Source organism: Prosopis cineraria, unplaced genomic scaffold, assembly GCF_029017545.1.
Source record: "Prosopis cineraria cultivar Desert tree isolate PC_DT_omini unplaced genomic scaffold, ASM2901754v1 PC3, whole genome shotgun sequence".
Taxonomy (NCBI): domain Eukaryota; kingdom Viridiplantae; phylum Streptophyta; class Magnoliopsida; order Fabales; family Fabaceae; genus Prosopis; species Prosopis cineraria.
This window is the reverse complement of record NW_026555334.1, coordinates 19,198,881-19,219,161: the sequence shown is the minus strand read 5'-3', so window position 1 is coordinate 19,219,161 and position 20,281 is coordinate 19,198,881.

Genomic DNA, 20,281 nt, shown 5'->3' with positions numbered 1-20,281 from the left:
AGTTATTTAATGCTAGTGCCATCCTTGTGACACATTAACATTGATTAGTGTAATGACATTCAATACCCGCTCTAGCATAAGGTACCCAACAACTGTTTTCCTTAAGGTAGTATGCACAAATGATTTGTCATGATGATGATAATCATGCAATAAAACATGCTCTCATTTTGTGTCCTATTTAGGGAAGCTTAAGTCTATTTATCTTTGTAATCATCAGGTATGAGCTAAAATGGTTGGCTACTAGCTTTTATCTAAAACGTGTGGCTCCAGGGTAGATTCATAATCCTGATAGACAGAAGGTTCTCAAGATGCCCTCACCACATGGTGAAGACCTCACTTAGTAATTTTGAACCTCCAAGAACATAAGCTCTATAGGGATCGAATTTACTGAGTACGTAACAGCTTGGGTGAGGTATTCATGGTAACCTCCGAGAGTTCAAAAACTCCACAGGAAAACCACTTCTAAACTCTACTAACCTATAGTACCAATAGACCCGGGCATAGGGCCCAAAATATGTGTGTGTCAAATTGTGTAAGTGCACAGTGTGTGATGAGACCATGCAAGCATGTTATCTTATTCTGATATGCTACTCAACCCTCAACTGTTAATCAGGTTAAACATAGAGACAGATATATGTACAAATAAAATTCTTCTATCCTAGGATTTATTCCACATATTATCTATCTCAGGACATGTTATAAAAATGAAAAGAGAGAGAGAAGAGGAAAAGAAGGGAAAAAGCACACACAAATTAAACGGGATAATAATAATAAAAGAAAAACTATATTTTATTTTTAGCATAACAAACTTATACAGGCTTGACTCTCTAAGCTATCCCCAGTGGAGTCGCCAACTATTGCACCTAGAAAATTACGACGCGGACGGCACGCGAGCGGAGGTCCCGACCTTCGCGGCAGGAATCGGATCGAAGAAGGAGTCGCCACTAAGATTTTGAGGTAAATCTTAGGAAACCGATTAAAAGGAAGATAAGGGTAATCTGCGAAATCAGATAATAGGTTCAGGAGTCAGTTGACTGTGGGGAAAGTGTTAGGCACCACACAACACCCATTCATCAGAACAGTTACCTGAAGTTTGTTGTGCTCTATTAATATGATTTTATAATTATTTTAATTATCCCTTTTATATTTATGTGTTTGATAAAAATGATAAGAATTAGGTGAGAAATATTTATTTATTTACGAGGGATGACGGACTTGACTTAGAATCTGACTCTAAGACCTACGTACCTTGTGATTGGGATTAAAGTTCACGTAGTTCGAGCTTGAAAATTTATTAGTGAAAATATTTTTTTAAAGAGAAATTAATTAGAAATAACTCACCATTTTGCAAATGAAATAATTTCTAAAATTTTGATATGTGTGTTTTAAATTGCAAGAAGTAATTTAATTTTAATTATTTTCTCAATTTTTGAATTTTTGGAATAAAGAAAGAAAGGAGTTTAAAATTATTTTTATTTTATATTTTATGATTGAAAATTTTAATCGTAGTACCTGTAGAGTCTTATTGGTCCATATAGTAATGCAATTGCTCTAAATATCTACGGAGATTCTAAAATCTCACACGATAAAAGAGTTTGGCAATTTAATTTATTTATTTATATTCTTATGTACATTTTTAAGTGTTAATAATAATTTTTTTAGCATGTAAATACATGTTTTGAAGAATTTTAATCAACATACCTACATAGCCTTATTAGCTTATACGGTAATATGATTATCCTAAATATCTGCGGAGATTCTAAAATCTCACATGATAAAGGAATTAAATTTAAATACATCTTTAATTTAATTAATTTAATATATAATTTATATATATATATATATATATTAAAAACTTAATCGTTATATCGGCAGAGTCTTATTAACTCATACGATAATACGATTATCTTAGAAGTCTACGAAAATTCAAAAGTCTCACATGACTAAAAGATATAATTGGTGAATATGATTACAATTTAAATTTATTAATTTGATTAATTTTTTTTCTAAATTGTGTTATATGATTATTTGCAAAAATCATTTATTTATTATAGAAATTGATAATCACTACATTTGCAAGGACTTATTATCCCCATGATAATATGATTAATTTAAATCTCTATGAAGATTTTTGAAATCTCATATGAGACTTAAATAAATTATTAATCTGGGTTATAAAAAGAGAGTTAAATTTAATGATGGGCCCTTTGAACCCATATTAACATATAAGTTTTACTCTCATATCTGCAAAACCTTATTGATTTACATGATATGAGATTATCCTGAACATCTGTAGAGATACAAGGTCTCACACGATAAAAGGATTAAATAATATTCACTTTGAATATATTTTAATGCGTAAGTATACAATGCATATTTTTAAATATAAAAATCTTAACTGTTATACCTACGAAGCCTTATTAACTCACATGGTAGTACGATTATCTTAAAGGTCCATAGAGTTTCAAAAACATCACATGACCAAAAGATCTAATTTGACAATATGATTATACTTTAAATTTTTTAATTTAATTAATTAATAGTATAAAAATGTTTATTATTTTATTTACAAAATTCATTCATGTATTTACCATACAAATTGTGAATCGTGATATCTGCGAGGATTTATTATCCTACACGATAATGTGATTAATTTAAGCCTCTACGAAGATTCTTAAAATCTCACATAGGACTTAAATATTTAGTATAAAGAGAGAGTTAATTTTAATAATAGGCAATATATACAAATTAATAATCATGACATCTACGATAACAAGCAAGAAGAAATTATGCAGGGCATGTAAAAGAAGAAATTAGAACACTGCAATATGATAAATGTAAATAGTCATAATGGAAATTATGACTATAACGAAATGAAACTCCAAGGCCACCGGTAGCAAAAATTATCTCTACAATTATAATAATTGTTTCATCACAATCAATGGGGATGTAAAACAAATTAATAATTACAGAGACAACGAAGTTGAAAATAATAATTTGTGACCCAAAATCATGAAGTGCATTATTTGAAAACTTCAAAACAAAATGGCATTGAAAAACCATTAATTTAAACCACCATGAATAATCAATCAAAGTTCATTAGACCATGAAATTAACACGAAGCCACTTTTAATTTTCATATTCAATTACTAAAATAAAAGCAAAATAATAACAGGTTAGCCCAAACTTTAACAGATAGCATAATCTCACTTGAGGATGAAGCCATAGCTGAACGTCACTAATGCTCAGTCTAAGCACTCCTATACCTTCACAACTTCAAGTGAAAACCGTAGGAAAGGAGATGACGGTGATGTCAACGAGGTCCTCTTACCTACAGCGTGAGGCTCTGTATCATAGCTTCTTTTTCACCCTCCGTCTCTGTCTCTCTCTCTTGCTCTCCCTCCAACTTCTCAATTCTCTCTCAAGCTTCTTCTCTGCGTCTCCAGTCAAAACGTTTCTCTTCTCATTTTTCTCATCTTTGAGCTCTTCTCTTGGTCTCACTCTTTTTTTTTCCTCTTCCTTGCTGTGTCTGTTCTTCATCCAGCTTCCTTCTATTGGTCTCTGTTTTTTTTCGTTCAGTCTCGATTCAATTTTTTTTCTCTTCTTCCTCTTATTTTCATGGTTCGTTTTTTTCTTCTGTTTTTTTCTCTTCCTAACAAAAATCTGGTCTCTCTCTTCTTTGTTTTTCTGGTATTTTCTTGTCAGTTTTTCTCTCCTTCTTCTCTGTATTTTCTTCTCTTCCTCAATCTTCCTCCTCCTTCCTTCCAGACGCTCTCTTCTCTCCATCTTTTATGATCTGTTTTATGTTCTTTTTTCTCTTTGGTTTTCTCTCTCCAGTTCTAGTTTTTCTCTCAATCCCCTTGTCTGTTCCCTACTGTCTATTTTTTCTGCATGCATGCGGTCTGTGTTCTCTCCTTTCTTCTAGTTTTTTTCTCCATTCTCTCTCAGACTTGCTTCCCTACGTTACTATGTTTTCTTCATCTCTTTTATGCTCTACTTTTTGTTTTCGTGTGGCTGTGTATTTTACCTTTTTTTGCATTTTTCTGTGCTCGTTTTCAACTAGCATGTGGGTGCTGCATTTCTGCTCTATTTCATCTCACTTTTTCCTTGTTGTAATGTCTACTTTCTTTGCTATTTCGTCTATGTGAGTATGTGTCTTTGCATGGCTGCCTTTCTGTGTGTTTCAGTTTTTTCAGTGCATGCCTCTCCTTCTTCTGTTTCTATTTTCTTTCTGGTCTGCTTGCTATCTGTTCCTTCAGTTTTCTTTTTGCATGTGATTTCTTGTCCCTGCGTATGTACTGCTCTACTTCCTGCTTTTCCTTTTCTTGCTTTTCCTTCTCCTGTCTATGTCTGACCGAGTGGAGAGATTTTAGAATATTATTATTTTTAAAAAAACTATAATTCTTTTCTTTTTTTTATCATGTTTATTAATTTCTGAAATTGGATTAAGGGACAAATATTTTTGAAAATGTAACCATAAAAAGGATTAAATTTTTTTCATATTTTTATATATATATATTTTTTGTTTTTTTCTTTTGAACTAAAAGAACTAAAACCTAACCAATAAAAGATTATCTAAAATAAAATTAAACCCTATCAATTAAATTTTTTTATTTTGAAAATATAATCCTAAAAAGGATTAAATTTTATTTTTGCATTTTTATATTTTTGATTATTTATTATTAAATTTAAAAAATATCCGGACAAAATATGATGTTCACAATATTAATAAAGTATAGCATCACCTTTGGCTCAATCCATATGAGATCCTTGAGCTCATGTCCATGCTTTTGTAAGACTACATTTTAATATGTTCTCATTGCCCTATGATCAAGATCACCAAGTTAGTAAAAATATTCAAAAAAAATTAAATTAAATAGTTTAGTAAAAGTATTCTTACAAGTCTATCATTTTCTTCATTTCTTTCCCAAGTTTGTAAAAGAAGGAGTATAAAAAGATGACAGTGTTGCTCTTTATTGAAAGAATAAATAACTGCCAATGGTCCCTGCTAAATATGATACAAGTTAATGTAAATCCATATTGAAAAAAACTATTAATTATAAATTGATCATTACGAGTGCACATATGGAGCTATAAAAATGTCCTTTTTGACTTTACATATTCTCTGTTAGAGGTACGCAGCCCTTACCTCTGGAGTATTACCTTTCTCTGTCATGTGATGAGGGAAAAGGAATCCAAACTTATCAGCTTTTCCCGATGTAATGCACAAATGATGAAGGTACCTACAATAATGTAGTTATATTAGTTTACTAAACTCGATGATTAAGTTTACTTACACAATGCAATTATATTAAAGAAAAATATACTTACATCATAAATAGTTCAATATGTGGTGTGGTAAGCTGATTATTTGACAAAAGTCGAACCAAATCTTCCTATTCAATTGTCACTATCATTTCTTTCTTACCCACAACCTCTGGATCCATTTCTAGACTCTTGAATTCAAATGATAAATCATACGCCATTTAGATCATTCACTGATGCGGAGTCAACAAGGGTTATGCTATTGACCAATTTTTATTTGCTGGATCTATGACATATAAAACTTGTTTAGCTTGGTCTGCCATAATAAATGGCTCATCTCTAAAAGTTAGTTTTTTAAGATCAACCATTGTAAATCCAAACTTATCATCACGAATACTATTAATGTCAACCCACTTGCATTTGAAAATAGGAATTCTAAATTTTATATAATCAACCTCCTAAATCTCTTCAATAACCCTAAAGTAAGTCATCGATGCTAGTTTAGGTTTTTTATCTTTTGAACTAGAGAAGTGTATGGCTTTAGCCATTATCATAACTCCACTATTTTGCATCGTACTCTTCTCATCCAAGGACTTTGTATAAAAGGAATACCCATTAATATCATAGGCACTCTAACATATAATATCAAAGTTAAGACCTCTAGCCAACCATTTAACTGTTTCAGAAACACCACTTTCATTCAAAATTTTCTACTTGAACCAATCCATAAAATTCCTATTGTGCTCCTTCAACAACTTTTATTCTGTCATTCTCATTCGATAATTTTTTGCCTTTAGAAGTTCTTTATGAGAAGATATGTAATCTTTAACTTCATCAATATTATTCAAGATATATAAACGTACTTCTTGTAATTCATCATGATTCATGCTCTTCACTGACACTCCATGTGTGCTTTGACCATATTGCCTTTTCTCATGACGAGATTTAGGAAGTCTAATTGATTCTGTACTCGACAAGTAATTAGAACACATGTGCTCGTTCAAAAGCCTCTTCCCTAATATCATGAATCATGTCCTTTAACCAATTTTCATTCATTTCTACTTCATCATCAAGATTATCAACTTCCACACATTGAGATGTGTTACTATAATTTTCTAATCATTTACTATGCCAAATCCATATTGCATAATTTTTGCAAATCCCATCACAAAGTAAGTGCTCTCTTATTTCAACAACACCTAGTCTCCTCTCATTCAAACAATTAACACAAGGATAATAGAACCTTTTACTATTGTCAACAGCATTTTTCTTAGCAAATTCTAAAAATTCTTTCACCCCATTATCATACTCGTTACTCGTTTGTCTAGCATTCATCCAACTACAATCCATATGTCACCTCCTAAAGAATATAAATAATGTTATTACCTTCAAACTATTTCAAGAAATTAAATTCCTAATTAATTTAAGATTTGAAAAATTTTTGGCAGAGTCTTCCCTGAAAATTAAATCTCCCAAGACTTTTAAAAAAAATTTACAAGAGAAAATTGACAATTTTAAACCAAATAAATGATTACATGCAAAAACCTAAGGCCTTATGAAGCCACAAACAATACTCCTAGCAACAATCAATATCATTAAAAACTAAATTTAAGCAATGTAGAGGAAAGAATGAATTCAAAAAAAAAAAATTTCGACAAAGTCTCCCCTAAAAATTGGACTTCCCAATTAGAAAATTTTACATGAGAAAATTAACAATTTTAAACAAAATAAATGATCACATGCAGCAATCTGAGGCCTTATAAAGCCACTAACAGCACTCCCAGCAATAATCAATATCATTAAAAACTAAATTTAAGCATTATAAAATTTAAAAATTCATATTCAACACATACCTGGGTGGTGGCAGCTGCAGCAACGGCTCAATATTAAGAGAGTAAGGAGGGGAGAAGGACTGGTGGCAGGGTAGAGTCACTGATGAGGGAGGGTAGGGAGAGGGGAAGGGGGCTGGTAAGAGGGAGGGAGAGGGGGAGGGGGTTGGCGAGTGGGAGGGGGAAGGGGATGGGTGAGGGAGGGGAAGACAAGGGGTAAGAGGTGACTGAGGGAGGAGCGGGCAAGGGGGAGGGGGCGAGCGAAGGCGGGCGAGGGAGGGGGAGACGAGGAGGAGGGGGCGGCAAGGAGGGGGAGGGGGCGAGAGAGGGAGGGGACAGCAAGGGAGAGGGGCGGGCGATAGGGAGAGGGAAACTAGGGGGAGAGGGCAGGCTAGGGAAGGGGGGACAACGTGGAGGGGGTAGCGATGGGACCAGATAGGGAGGGGGAGTGGGGTGGCGATAGGGAGAGGGAATAGGGGGAGGGCAGTGAGAAGGAAGAGAGTAACTGAAGGAGAGCAAATGAATGGAGGAAGAAGACCATAAAAAGGGAGGGGAATTTGAAAATATTTTGCGTAAAAAGTATGGCTTTTACACCGGGTGGCCATGCACCCGGTGTAAAAAGTGTTCTTTTTACATCGGGTTAGTTTACAGGTGTAAAAACTTGGTTTTTTACACCGAATGTCCACCCGATGTAAAAAGTGTCAAAAACTTTAATATAATTACAAAAATGCCACTGCCTATATTTTTTACACCAGTTGCCTTCCAACCGATGTAAAAAGTATCTCATAAATTTCATATTTTGTATTAGTGATATGAGGTCATGAACAAACAATAATGAATTTGAGAACACACACCATATGGACGAATATTAGTCATATTAAGAACACACATCATATAGATTTTGAAAATTAATCACATTAAATTATTTAAATTCTTATAAATTTGAATACATAAAATGAGTAAATATATATATATAGATGTTTTGAAAACATCACATGAAAAACATATATAGATTTTGAAAATATCACATATAAATTTTAAAAATCTCAAAGCGATGTTCATCTAAAGAAGTTCATCACATGAAGATTTAAGAATGTAATCAATCAAAACTTAACTTAAACAAAAATTTGACCTGGCACTGGTGCCATTGTAGGATGGAGAGGCACAACAAAAGATTAAAATTTTAAAGTCTCTATCCTGATATGGACCAAACGAACTCGTTTACGTCAAGATAGATAGAAGAGTTACCTTTTAATTCTTCAAACTTAGCACGTGTTCTCTTCAAGAGTTCGGATCTCAGGAGCTAACATCATATATGTGCTACCTCTACTGGTATTTACATGAACAACTCTCTAACTCAAATAGCATGCTAGCCCTCCCAGCATCCATTCTCTTTTGAACGTTAGTTTTTTTTTTTTCTATAGAAGTGTTTCGTGGCTCTCAATGTGTTTTTGCCGTCAGAACTTTTCTAACTCTCTCCTCTTTCATAAAGGATGTCTCTATCTATATATAGTATATGGATCAGGGTCTCTAAAAGCCCATGAAAATATAATTAAATTTATTTCATAAATTTAATCTATTATATCATATCTAATTTGAATTCATCGTATAAATTCAAATTATAAAAATGACATAATATTCTTTTGTATCATGTTAGTTATTAAATTTAATCTATCATATAAATTAAATTTAAAACTAACATAATATAACATAACATAATATAATATATATCACATATGCATATTATATTATATATATATATATAGACGAATATATATATACATATATATATATATATTTTGAAAGAATATATATATATAGTATATTAATATATATATATATATATATATTATATATATATATATATTTAATTTTATATATACATATATATATTAGATACACACACATAAATATATATATATATATTGAAAATATATATATATATAAAGTTATATTTCAAATTGTATATTTCATATATATATATATAAATATTTATCAAATAAATATTTAAATATATGTATATATAATTCATTCACCCTATATTACATTCATTGAATCTAGACATATTCCAGATTCAATGAACTTGGACATTATAGCTCGGGTTGCACTGTTCTTGTGTGCGACCCTATAGGCCCATATGAAATTGACAGTAGGCTAATTACGCTATTAACCCACAAGTCACAAGTGGCCCCTAGCAAGACGTTGCAGCTACCCAATTCACATGGGGATTGATGATCTAATGTAACCTATCATGCAATCGTATCACATCCCTTTTATCACACAATATTTCGATCAAGTGTGAGACATTGAATTGTCATTCTCCTCTACCTGACCATTACTTTCTCGATCTCTGAGTGGATTGACTGTAGTAATGGAAGAACTCTTTTCACTGTAGTATGGCCATACATTTTCTCAATCTTACTCATCAAGGGGCTCAATAATATCTCTCACTTAATGTAAGAGACAAATTTCATATTGACCACTCATATTCCTCTACATGAATATCACTAAACTTAATCATAGCCTTTATGATCACCCGGTCAAAGGTGACCTTTGACTAGGTCAAAGTTTAGTGGTCATTGTGTAGGAATCCATGATGATCTCAGGTCAAAGGGCTTAGTGATACAGTTACATATGAGATAAGCTTTTGACTTGCACCTTGTAGCTTTCTTATAGCAGGTCGGTCCAGCACCTTGTACTCTTTGAAGTGCCTATGACTTTGATTTGTATCTCTATAATTAATCAAAGTCATACTAGTCTTGTTTCACCTATGATCTCTCATAGATGACCAACCAGGGACATCTAGGACAATCACTATGGTTTGTCTAAGGATATAGTTATCATATTGAACATGCAATTGATATGATAACAAAAGAGAAATTTATTAAATAACAATATGCATAGTACAATGATTGGCCCTAAGGCACAAACATGGATGGCTTGGTCTGGCTGTAGAGTTTACTCTGCTAGGGGGAATCAAGAGCATAACGAGATTAATGGGAATGAATTCATGTATATGTATATGTTATTGTTTTTATCATTGTATATGCTACTTTATCACTTGTTTATGATTTTGCTTACTAACTGGTAATTGGGATTACTTCTGAGTTATTAGGATATATGTCTTACTCTATTACTTTTGAACACAAGTGAAGAGAGCTTGAGAAGGCCAGGAAAGAAAGCGAGGAAAGAGTAGCCTTGAGTGGTAGTAGTATGACTACCTTTGAGTAAAAATGAATGTATAATATATTGATAGAGTTAAGTTGTCAACTAGGATGCATAAGTGTATGTGAACTTGAGAAAGTGGATTGTATTATGAAACTTGCTTGTATGTTTGTATATTCTATTACATTATGCTAAGGGTGCCCTAGTGGAGGGTATGTGTATGGGCCTAAATGTGAGACAAGAAAGTATATGATGTTGTAACTTGTTCCACTAGTGTATATATGTGTTGATTGTGAATGATTATGTGAATTGAATGTGTGTTCTGTTATGAGATGAGAACTTGATACAAATGGTATGAACTTGAAACAAGTGGTGAGGCAACGTCCCATTTAAAAGAGTCAAGAACATTTGTGATTCCTGACTATATGGTGAGGTGTAGCCCTATATGTAAGAGCCAGAGGGTTGAAAAGTGAAACAAGTCTAATTGTATATGTGATTATGTATTATATATGTTTTTTTCCTCATATAAGATCACAAGTGTGTAATGTGGCTTTGAGGCTATTAATGTGATCTGTGTATTATGATGGGACAAGGAATGAGAAATGAGCACTTATGATGTAAGTTTTTGAAAGAAAAAGTAACTTTTTATACTCGAGTATACAATTTTTGATCAGACTATCAGACCAAGTCTAAACTTATTCTATTACCTAGTATACATCGTAAGCTTCATATGGATGCTTGAATCATTGCAACTAGATGCCAGGTTTGAAAATGGCACACGTCAGAAGTTCATTATTTTTACTATCAAAATGACAGCATAAATTTGGACAAGCATACCTTAGAGCATGATATGCCTGTTACAGTGCATGATACAGTCAGGAATAAAGTATGTGGTTTTATGCCATATATCGTGCACAAGTATTACATGTCATAGCACATGGCCCTTTTTCAAGGTTAAGAAGTTATGGCTTTTTAAGTATTTTGATTATGTTTACACTTTTGTGAGCCCTCTTATTTGAATATATATTTTAAGAAGTCGGGATCTCACAATTTTGAAAAAAAATAAAGGACTATTACTCTAATTTTGATTTATCAATTGTGTAGTGTGGAATGGTAAACCACAGGTTGAGACGGGACTTTACAATTCAAACTTGGGGAATAATTTGGTATCAATTTTCTTTAGTTTTGATCTCGATGCATACATCACATTAGTTGACAACTTTTATACATTCATTACTCTTTTCCGGCCTCTAACACTTGTTTACTAAATCTTTCTACCTTTGCTTTAAAGGAGGGGAGAAAGGTACATAAAGCTACTATAGTTGTATTGTAGCATTATTATAGAGGCATGAGAGGATGTGGAATTATGATGCATACAGACTCAATATACCTAGGATGTGCAGGATTTGTAGGCGCCACTGAAACAAGCTCAAGGTAATGACCCTATCATAGCACGTATACTTGATGTCATGCTGGACATTCAAAGAGGTCTAGCAGGCTGTGATGCCTTTAACTGTAATAGGGATCATAAGGAGCCAAGGCTTGAGCAAGAGCCAATGCCTGAGGCTAAAGAGAGAATAGAGCCTGAGATATAGCTTAGTGGGCCAATGACCTCCTATGCTTCAGGAAGTAGGCCAGTGACTGATAGCGAAGATTAGGAGATTCCTATGGATCGTGTATGGAGAACTTTTTCATGGTTAAATTCACCAACCTTTAATGGTAGTATGAGAGAGGGGGATGCAGAGAACTAGATAGAGAGGATGGAGACATTTTTTGAAGTTACTCCATTGTTTTCTAAACCAAAAAGTGGTGTTGGCCATGATGGAGTTGGTTGAGGATGCCAAGTGTAATGTCCACCTTGACATTATCAAAATTCACCACACAATCACAACAAAGTATCATAATTAGGAGCAAAGATTGCTCTTAAGCTCACATTATATATATAAGGGTTAAAACTAATAATCCTTTAAAAATAATTATGGAATATTTGGGATCTTATAAAAACCCTTAAAATTGATAGTTTGAGTTCAAACTTAATGATTTATAAAGGTATTGGAAGCATGGAAAAGTTTTGGGAAGCAAAATACTTCGAAACAAGGCCAAAAATGTTATTTTTGAGTGTTTTGATCTATGCGCTGTGGCTCGTAGTCCATGCATCACAGCATGTGGCACAGAAAGCCAAGTTTGCTCACTGTACCGTGCACCATGGCTTGCGCTAAATGCACCATGGCGCACGTGTCCATGACAGCAATACTATCATGACAGCTTTTCTAGGCGAATTTTGAACGCGTTCCATTTTGGGCATCCAATGTCTGATTAGAGTGATTCAAGTGCTCACACGAAACTTATTCAATAAGCTAACTAATGGTATAAGTTTCATTATGATCGAACACCATATTAGAATTTTAGACACTTAGATGCAAAAGTAAGTTTTTAAAGAAATTTTCAACCATCCAAGTATCCAAAACTCATAACTTATACCATTAACCCATTGTGAGGCTTAAACCAAGTCTAATGGACCAAAAGACACTTGAGTGACCAATCAAACACATAAAAACAAACCAAACACAAAAGTTGGCCACTCAATAGCCCTTTTGCCTAAAATGGCTAAATACACAATTAACACTACAAGCACTATCTGGCCTCTATTGCCACATAATACACTATAAATACATTGTCACCACAGAAATAAAACATTCCTTGCACTTGTAATAGCTTTTTAGCCCATCACCATAAAGATTTTCACATATTCACATCATATACAATATTGGGCTAAAACACAAAATAACATAGTGTGAAACAAGTGCAACCAATCAAAATGATATGCATTCCTCATTGGCAACATATAATATCATATAACAAGTTTATATACACCACTCAAATCAAAATCAACCTTTATAAAGAATGTAGCAGATATGCTAGCCCCTGCCCGATTCCCTCCCTGGCTTAGTCTCACTGGTAGAACCTGTAAAATGATAACCATAGGGTGAGATAAAAATCTCAATAACTAAGATAATCTATATTATTGACTAATAAACCAAGTTATAAACAAGCATTAAAATAAGTAACATAATCACATCATATAAGATCACCATAAATTGCATGCATGATCCCTAACCATCCGATCCTCCAATACTCCCGACCGAACCAGTAGGCTATTTCACAAAACCAAACCACATATATAATCCCCAAGCTCACCATCTATGGTAGGACTACCCAGCTAAGGTATCTTAAACCACTTCTGGACTACTAGTTCCCTTTATTACAAGTAATTAGGTTGTTGTCACTCTAATACCGCATCCTACGGATGCTAAGGAGCATAGTCTCTAACTTTACACCCTTTTGGGTACTAAGGAGAGTAAGTCTCCAACACCGCACCTATTTTCAGGCACTAAGGAGAGTAAGTGCTGCACCTGGCATCCTAAGGTGCTAGCAATGCCATATGGACTTAATCTTCACTATCTTTACTAGGGTGACCTCCCACCCTCTAATATGCCACATTTCACTATATATCTCCACTTGACCATGCATAAACAACTTCCCAAACAAATATAACAAATCTTACCATTTACTTCAAAAATATAGAATTTCACAAACCAATACTCCACTCATTTTTTAAAATAGTTAACCTTTAAAGAATTTATACATATATACTCAACAAATCATAGAAAAGCAACTTTAGAATAACTTATACAAGGTAATAAATAATGAAAATTATCTAGTTACCTCAACCCTTTTGTTACTAAAAGGGTTATCCATGGTACTAATTCTCTTCTTGTGTTAAGGTAAGTCTTCCCATACCACAATCTATAACAACAAGTACTATATGTTAATTTTCAATTAACACAAGCACTATTAGCTACTAATAACCTCCCAATTCTCCTACTTCTCATTCATATTCTCAACAAAGAGGCTTGTTAAGATTAGAATTTGTTCACACCATCCCTTCAAATCTCTTTCTAACTCAATCACAACATAAAACTCAATATTTCAACTTATCACACTTTAAAATCCCATGATCAAGTTAGGGCTTGATCCAACTTCCACTAAACAATGAAGTAGCTTTATATTACCACATATCCAAGATTAATAAATCTAAATTAAACCTTTAGAGTCAATAGAAACCTTCAAAACATTAACTTATGGCTTAATCCAATTAGACCAAATTCTCACTCTTCCAAATCCTATGAAAAATGAGATGAAAAGGTAGAAGAGAAGGGTAGGAAACTTACTCAAGAGTTTGAAAGCTTAAATTATCTTCAAAAAGCTCACAAATTGATGCCTTAGCAGTGCCCAAAGTTGTCCCTTTTGTGTTCTAGGTTTTCCACCCTAAAATCTATCAATTTTTGATGACTTTTGAACTTTTAAGTTACCTGTTTTGCTGTGAGCCGCAGCTCATGCCACATAAGCTGTGGCTCACAACGCAGTAAGCAATAAGTTGATTTTTCTCCCCCTGATGCCTCCCAACTTGATTCGACTTTCATCCTATATCAATTTAGAGCCAAATATGAGCCAAAACTCCAATTAGCAACCCAAAAATATAATTAAATAAATTAATCATATTTTTAACTAATTTATCCATTAATTAATCAATTTTTTCTAGATTTGAGGTTTTCAGATGTTACACCAAGCATTTCTAGCATTTAGTAAGACCCACTAGTGGTAGTTGGCTCAGTTGGGAGCAATTTAGAGAGAGATTCTTTAATTATCACTTTCTTGCAACATTTAAAGATGGGAAAGAAGCTGAGTTTTATGCTTTTCAACAGGGAGACTTGGATAAGGAGTCATTTATGAGGAAGTTTAATTAGCTTTCAAATTTTTGACTTACTTACACGAGAATGGAGAGCTAAGGGCTTAATAGAAAAGATGCGCCCTGAGTATAGAAGGCAGATAACCTTACTAGGAGAGGCTATATATGAGGAAACCTATAACCAACTTCATATAGCCATGAGACGAGGTCGAGAAGTGGATGTTGAGAAGAGAAGAGATAGCTATGGGTAGTTTTCCACTCCATTAGGCCTGACTGGAGGGGTATCAAAGAGTGGTAGTTTTGGTGCCAGTAGTTTTGGATCCTTAGGGAGGAGGATATCCAGTAGAGGATCACAGTCTCGAGGAGTGGGCAAAAGGTTTAGTAGTGTTAGAGATTGCTATTGCCCCTACATCTCGCATGAGCACTACACACTTACCTGTGTGTGTAATATGTGGGCAAAGTCATCCTGGAAGGTGTTGGGCATGATACATCTATAGTGGCATGGGCCATTTTGCAAAAGATTGCCCCAAGAATTAAGGGGGAGCTTCTAAGCACGGCCAATAGTGTCAGGATGAGTCTATACTATTTCCCGACAGAAGGCTCAGATAGCACCGAATCAAATGGTAGGTACTATTTCTATCTGTGAGTAAAGAGTTGAGGCTTTATTTAACTCAAGAGCTACTCATTCATTTGTGTCGCTTGATTGTGTGAAGAAGTTAAATTTTCTTATATATGAGTTACCTTATGTGGTTAAAATGTCTTCACCCTTTAGATTACTGGATGAGACCAATAAGGTGTTAAGAGGGTTGAGTTGTGCTTAAAAGGAAGAACTTTAGTGATAGATTTGATCCTAATTTCTATGCAAGGATTAGATGTAATCATTAGAATGGACTGATTAGTGGGAAATAGTGCTACCTTCAGTTGTGCTAGAAAGATAGTGTTACTACTAGTTCATGTGATGCCTACTGTGATTTCTACAGTAACTACTAATCAACTAAGGCTATTATCAATTATACAAGCTGAGAGGTTAGTTTTTGAAGGCTGTTAGGCCTATGTAGTTTTCTTCACGATGGAAGGTAGTGGTAGTGACAATGTTGAAGGGATTCACGTAGTTAATGAGTTTCCAAAAGTGTTTGCAAATGAGATATCAGGTTTGTCACTGAAAAGAGAAGTATAATTCTTTATTGATTTGGCACTTGATACTAAGCCTATTTCAAAAGCACCCTATAGAATGGCTCCTTTTGAATTGGTAGAGCTTAAGAAATAACTCAAAGAGTTATTAGAAAAGGGTTTCATATGCCCTAATGTGTCACCATAGGGTTTGCCAATCCTATTTATGAAAAAGAAGGATGGCAGCCTATGATTGTGTCTCGACTATAGGCAGTTGAACAAGGTGATAATAAAGAACAAGTGTACACTCTTAAGGATAGATCATTTGTTGGATTAGCTAGTAGTAGCTTTAGTGTTTTCTAAGATCGATCTATGATCTGGGTATCATCAATTGAGGGTTAATGTAGAGAATGTTCTTAAGATAGCATTTCATACTTGATACAGAAAATTTGAGTTTTTAGTGATGCCGTTCGAGTTGATGAATGAGCTTGCAATTTTTATGGACTACATGAACAGTATATTTTGTCCCTTCTTGGATTAATTTATTGTCATATTCCTAGATGATATACTAATATACTCTAACGACCAGGAAGAGCATGCAAGACATTTGAGAATTGTGCTTGAGAATTCTAAGAGATAATCACTTATATCCCAAGTTGAATAAATGTGAATTTTGGCTACAAAAGGTAAGATTTCTCGAACATATGGTGTCCACTAAAGGTATTTTAATAGATCCTCACAAGGTGGATATAGTATTGCAATGGGAACGGCCAAGTTCAGTAATTGAGGTTTGAAGTTTTCTAGGTTTTACAGGCTATTATATAAGAATTATTCAAGGATTTTTGCAGATTGCTATTCCTTTGACTCATTTGATGAGGAAGGGTTAGCCATTCATTTGGGATGATTGATATGAAGCTGCTTTTGTGGAGCTTAAGGAAAAGCTAATGTTAGCACCAATGTTGATAATTCTTGATTCGCGATTGCCTTATGAGGTTTACATATATGCTTCTTTGAAAGTTTGGGGTGTATGTTGATGCAAGAAGATAGAGTTATAGCTTACACATTTAAGCAATTGTGACCTCATGAGGAGAGTTATTCGACACATGACCTAGAGTTAACACCTATACTGTTTGCTCTCAAAATTTGGCGACATTATCTTTATGGGGTAGAGTTTAATATGCATAGTGATCACAAGAGTTTAAAGTATCTTGTGGATCAGAAAGAGCTTAGTATGAGGTAAAGGCAATGGATGGAAGTCCTGAGAGATTACAACTTTCAGTTTAAGTACCATCCAGGGAAAGCTAATGTTGTGGCAAATGCTTTAAGTTAAAAATCACTTCATGTGGCTGAATTGATGGTTCAAGAATATCAATTATTGTTTTCTTTGCTAGAAGTATAGTTTGAGGCTTCAGATTATACTCTGAATCTAGTTCATTCAACCATAATTTCCAATGGATTTTGGAAAGAGATTCGAGAAGCCCAATTGAAAGACAAGTTTTTATTGAGTATACAAGAAGACATAGAGAAAGGTTGCACTACTTTATTTTGATTTAGTGATGATAGGTTTATCTTGTACAGAGGCCAAATCTGTATATTTTCATATGAGGAGATCAGAAGGAAATTATTGAAAGAAGCTCACTGGAGAAAATATACAATACATCTTGGTATAACTAAGATGTACCATGATATGAGGAAGCATTAGTGGTGGCAAGGTATGAAATGAGATGTTATCGAGTTTGTGAGCCAGTGTCTTACTTGTCAAAAAGTAAAAATTGAGCATCAAAGACCAATTGGGACGCTACAATCTCTAAAGAATGGCACACGTTAAAAGTTTATTGTTTTTGCTGTCAAAATAACAATAAAAATTCGAACAGGCACATTGTAGAGCATGATGTGCCTGCTATAGCGCATGATGCAGTCAAGAACAGAGCATGTGGTTCTGTGCTACATGCTGTGGTGCATATATTGCATGCCATGGTGTTTGGCCCTTTTTCAGGGTTAAGAAGTTATGGCTTTTTAAGTCTTTTGATTATGTTTACGCTTTCATTAGCCCTCTCATTTGAATATATATTTTAAAAAGTCAGGATCCCACAATTTTGAAAACAAATAAAGGGCTATTACTCTAATTCTTGAGTCTTTTGATTATGTTTATCCTTTCATTAGCCCTCTTATTTGAATATATATTTTAAAAGTCAGGATCCTGCAATTTTGAAAACAAATAAAGGGCTATTACTCTAATTTTGATTTATTGATTGCATGGTATGGAATGTAAAGCATGCGTTGAGACAGGACTTTATAGTTCAGACTTGGTGACTTTACATCCAATATTACCAAATACATAAAACCCCAAACACGGAACAACATTATGATAATCGAGATTACCTTAATCCCATAAATAGTTACCATAACCTAAAGGTTAAAAACAATTAAGAAAAATGGGATCCCTAAAAAGCCTTTTTTAAAAGATCATTTAAGCTCAAACTATGGTCTAAAACCAATTAAATAAGCCAATGAAAGCAACAAAATATTTACCCATATAGGCACAATGCGCCATAATGCAGTGTATCGTCTGCCATTGTAAATTACATAAAGGGAAATGCCCCTTTCTGTGCCTCATGTTGTGGCGTGATGGACAATGCACTATGGCATGTGTGCCCTGTCATGACAATAAATTACTGTCATAACAGCTCTCTGAGCCAACTTCTGAAGCATGCCATTTCGCCGTCCGATATCTGATCTAGGCGATTCAAGCATCTACACATAACTCTTAGAGGCACCTAGCTTCTAACACCAGTCTTACACCCAAAAACTGAGCCAAATAAGATTGAAATAGCCAAAACCCAAAATGGCTCATTTTCTTTCAAAAATCACAATCAAGGTGCCCAAATCCCCAAACCTAGTGCCAATAACCGCAAAACCACTTGCACCAATTTAAATGGACCACAAACAACCTATTTAAACATTCAAATCACAACTACAATAGTCCAAAAAAGATTTGGCCATCTGTAGATAACCATTTTCAAAAGTTTTTTTGCAATAGTTTTCTAAATAACTATTGTTAAAAGTTCATTTTAGAAAAAATATTTTTATTTAGAGACTTTCCACATCAGTTATACAAATAATTGAAGTGAAAAATCTTTTCCACATCGATTAAATAACAAATGTGAAAAGGAAACTTTTTACTTCCCTTTCTTTTACTACCCCCTAATAACTGACTTAAAAAGTCTAAAATAATTGTTGCTAAAGTCCTTCTTGTAGTAGTGTGAATATTCATTTTTTATGCATTATCTCTACAATCTCGTTCTCCTGTACCACTGCCAAATATTTGCTTCAAGATGAATGTGACTTAACAGAGACAAGAAGTTTTCTTGGTTCTAGTATCCATTCCCTTCCTCCTAGTCAATGTTATGTTCTTTAGCTTCTTTGCTCTGCCATTTAGAGGTCATCATGAAAATAGAAAAGTAGGTTTTTCTTGTGAGTGATGTAGCATTTCAACTTCTATTATCAAATAGCATTGACATGAAAGAATACAATTAATGCAAAAGTGTTTTAGAGTAAAACTCAAATTCAAAATGAAACTAACCCTACAGCCTGAAAATAAAGCCTTCAAGATCAATAAAGAAATGGAAAATTTGTACATATTATTTATACTCTCTAAAGATTCTTTGTTAAAAGGAAACAAAATGTTAGTCTCTGAAAAAGAGAAAAAAAGAAAAACATACATCATCAAATTATTCAACACTATAACCAATGAAACATGAGTGGATTATCCACTGTAGCATCATCAAATGAAACCATAACAGAATACTTATATTATCAACAAATTTTTGAATAGGGGCTTTGGACAACTAGGCTTCAATTCTTAGTTCAACTTTAGTTTCTAGCTTAGTAACGGCTCAATTCTTAGTCCAATCCAGCTCAATCATAAAAACAATTTTTTTATATGAACCAAGTCGTTAATGGCTCAAGTCGATAGTTCAACTTCAAGTAATTCAATAAAAATCATAATGAGATGATTCGAAGTCTATAAATCAAGATTAGGAAGTCCTCTTCAAAGGAAAAATAAATCTTGACTTCAAATGATAACCAACATTTATCAAGGAATTTTTGTTTTCCATCTATTTAGTTACCTCTAGGAATATTTTTCAGATTTTTAACCTTA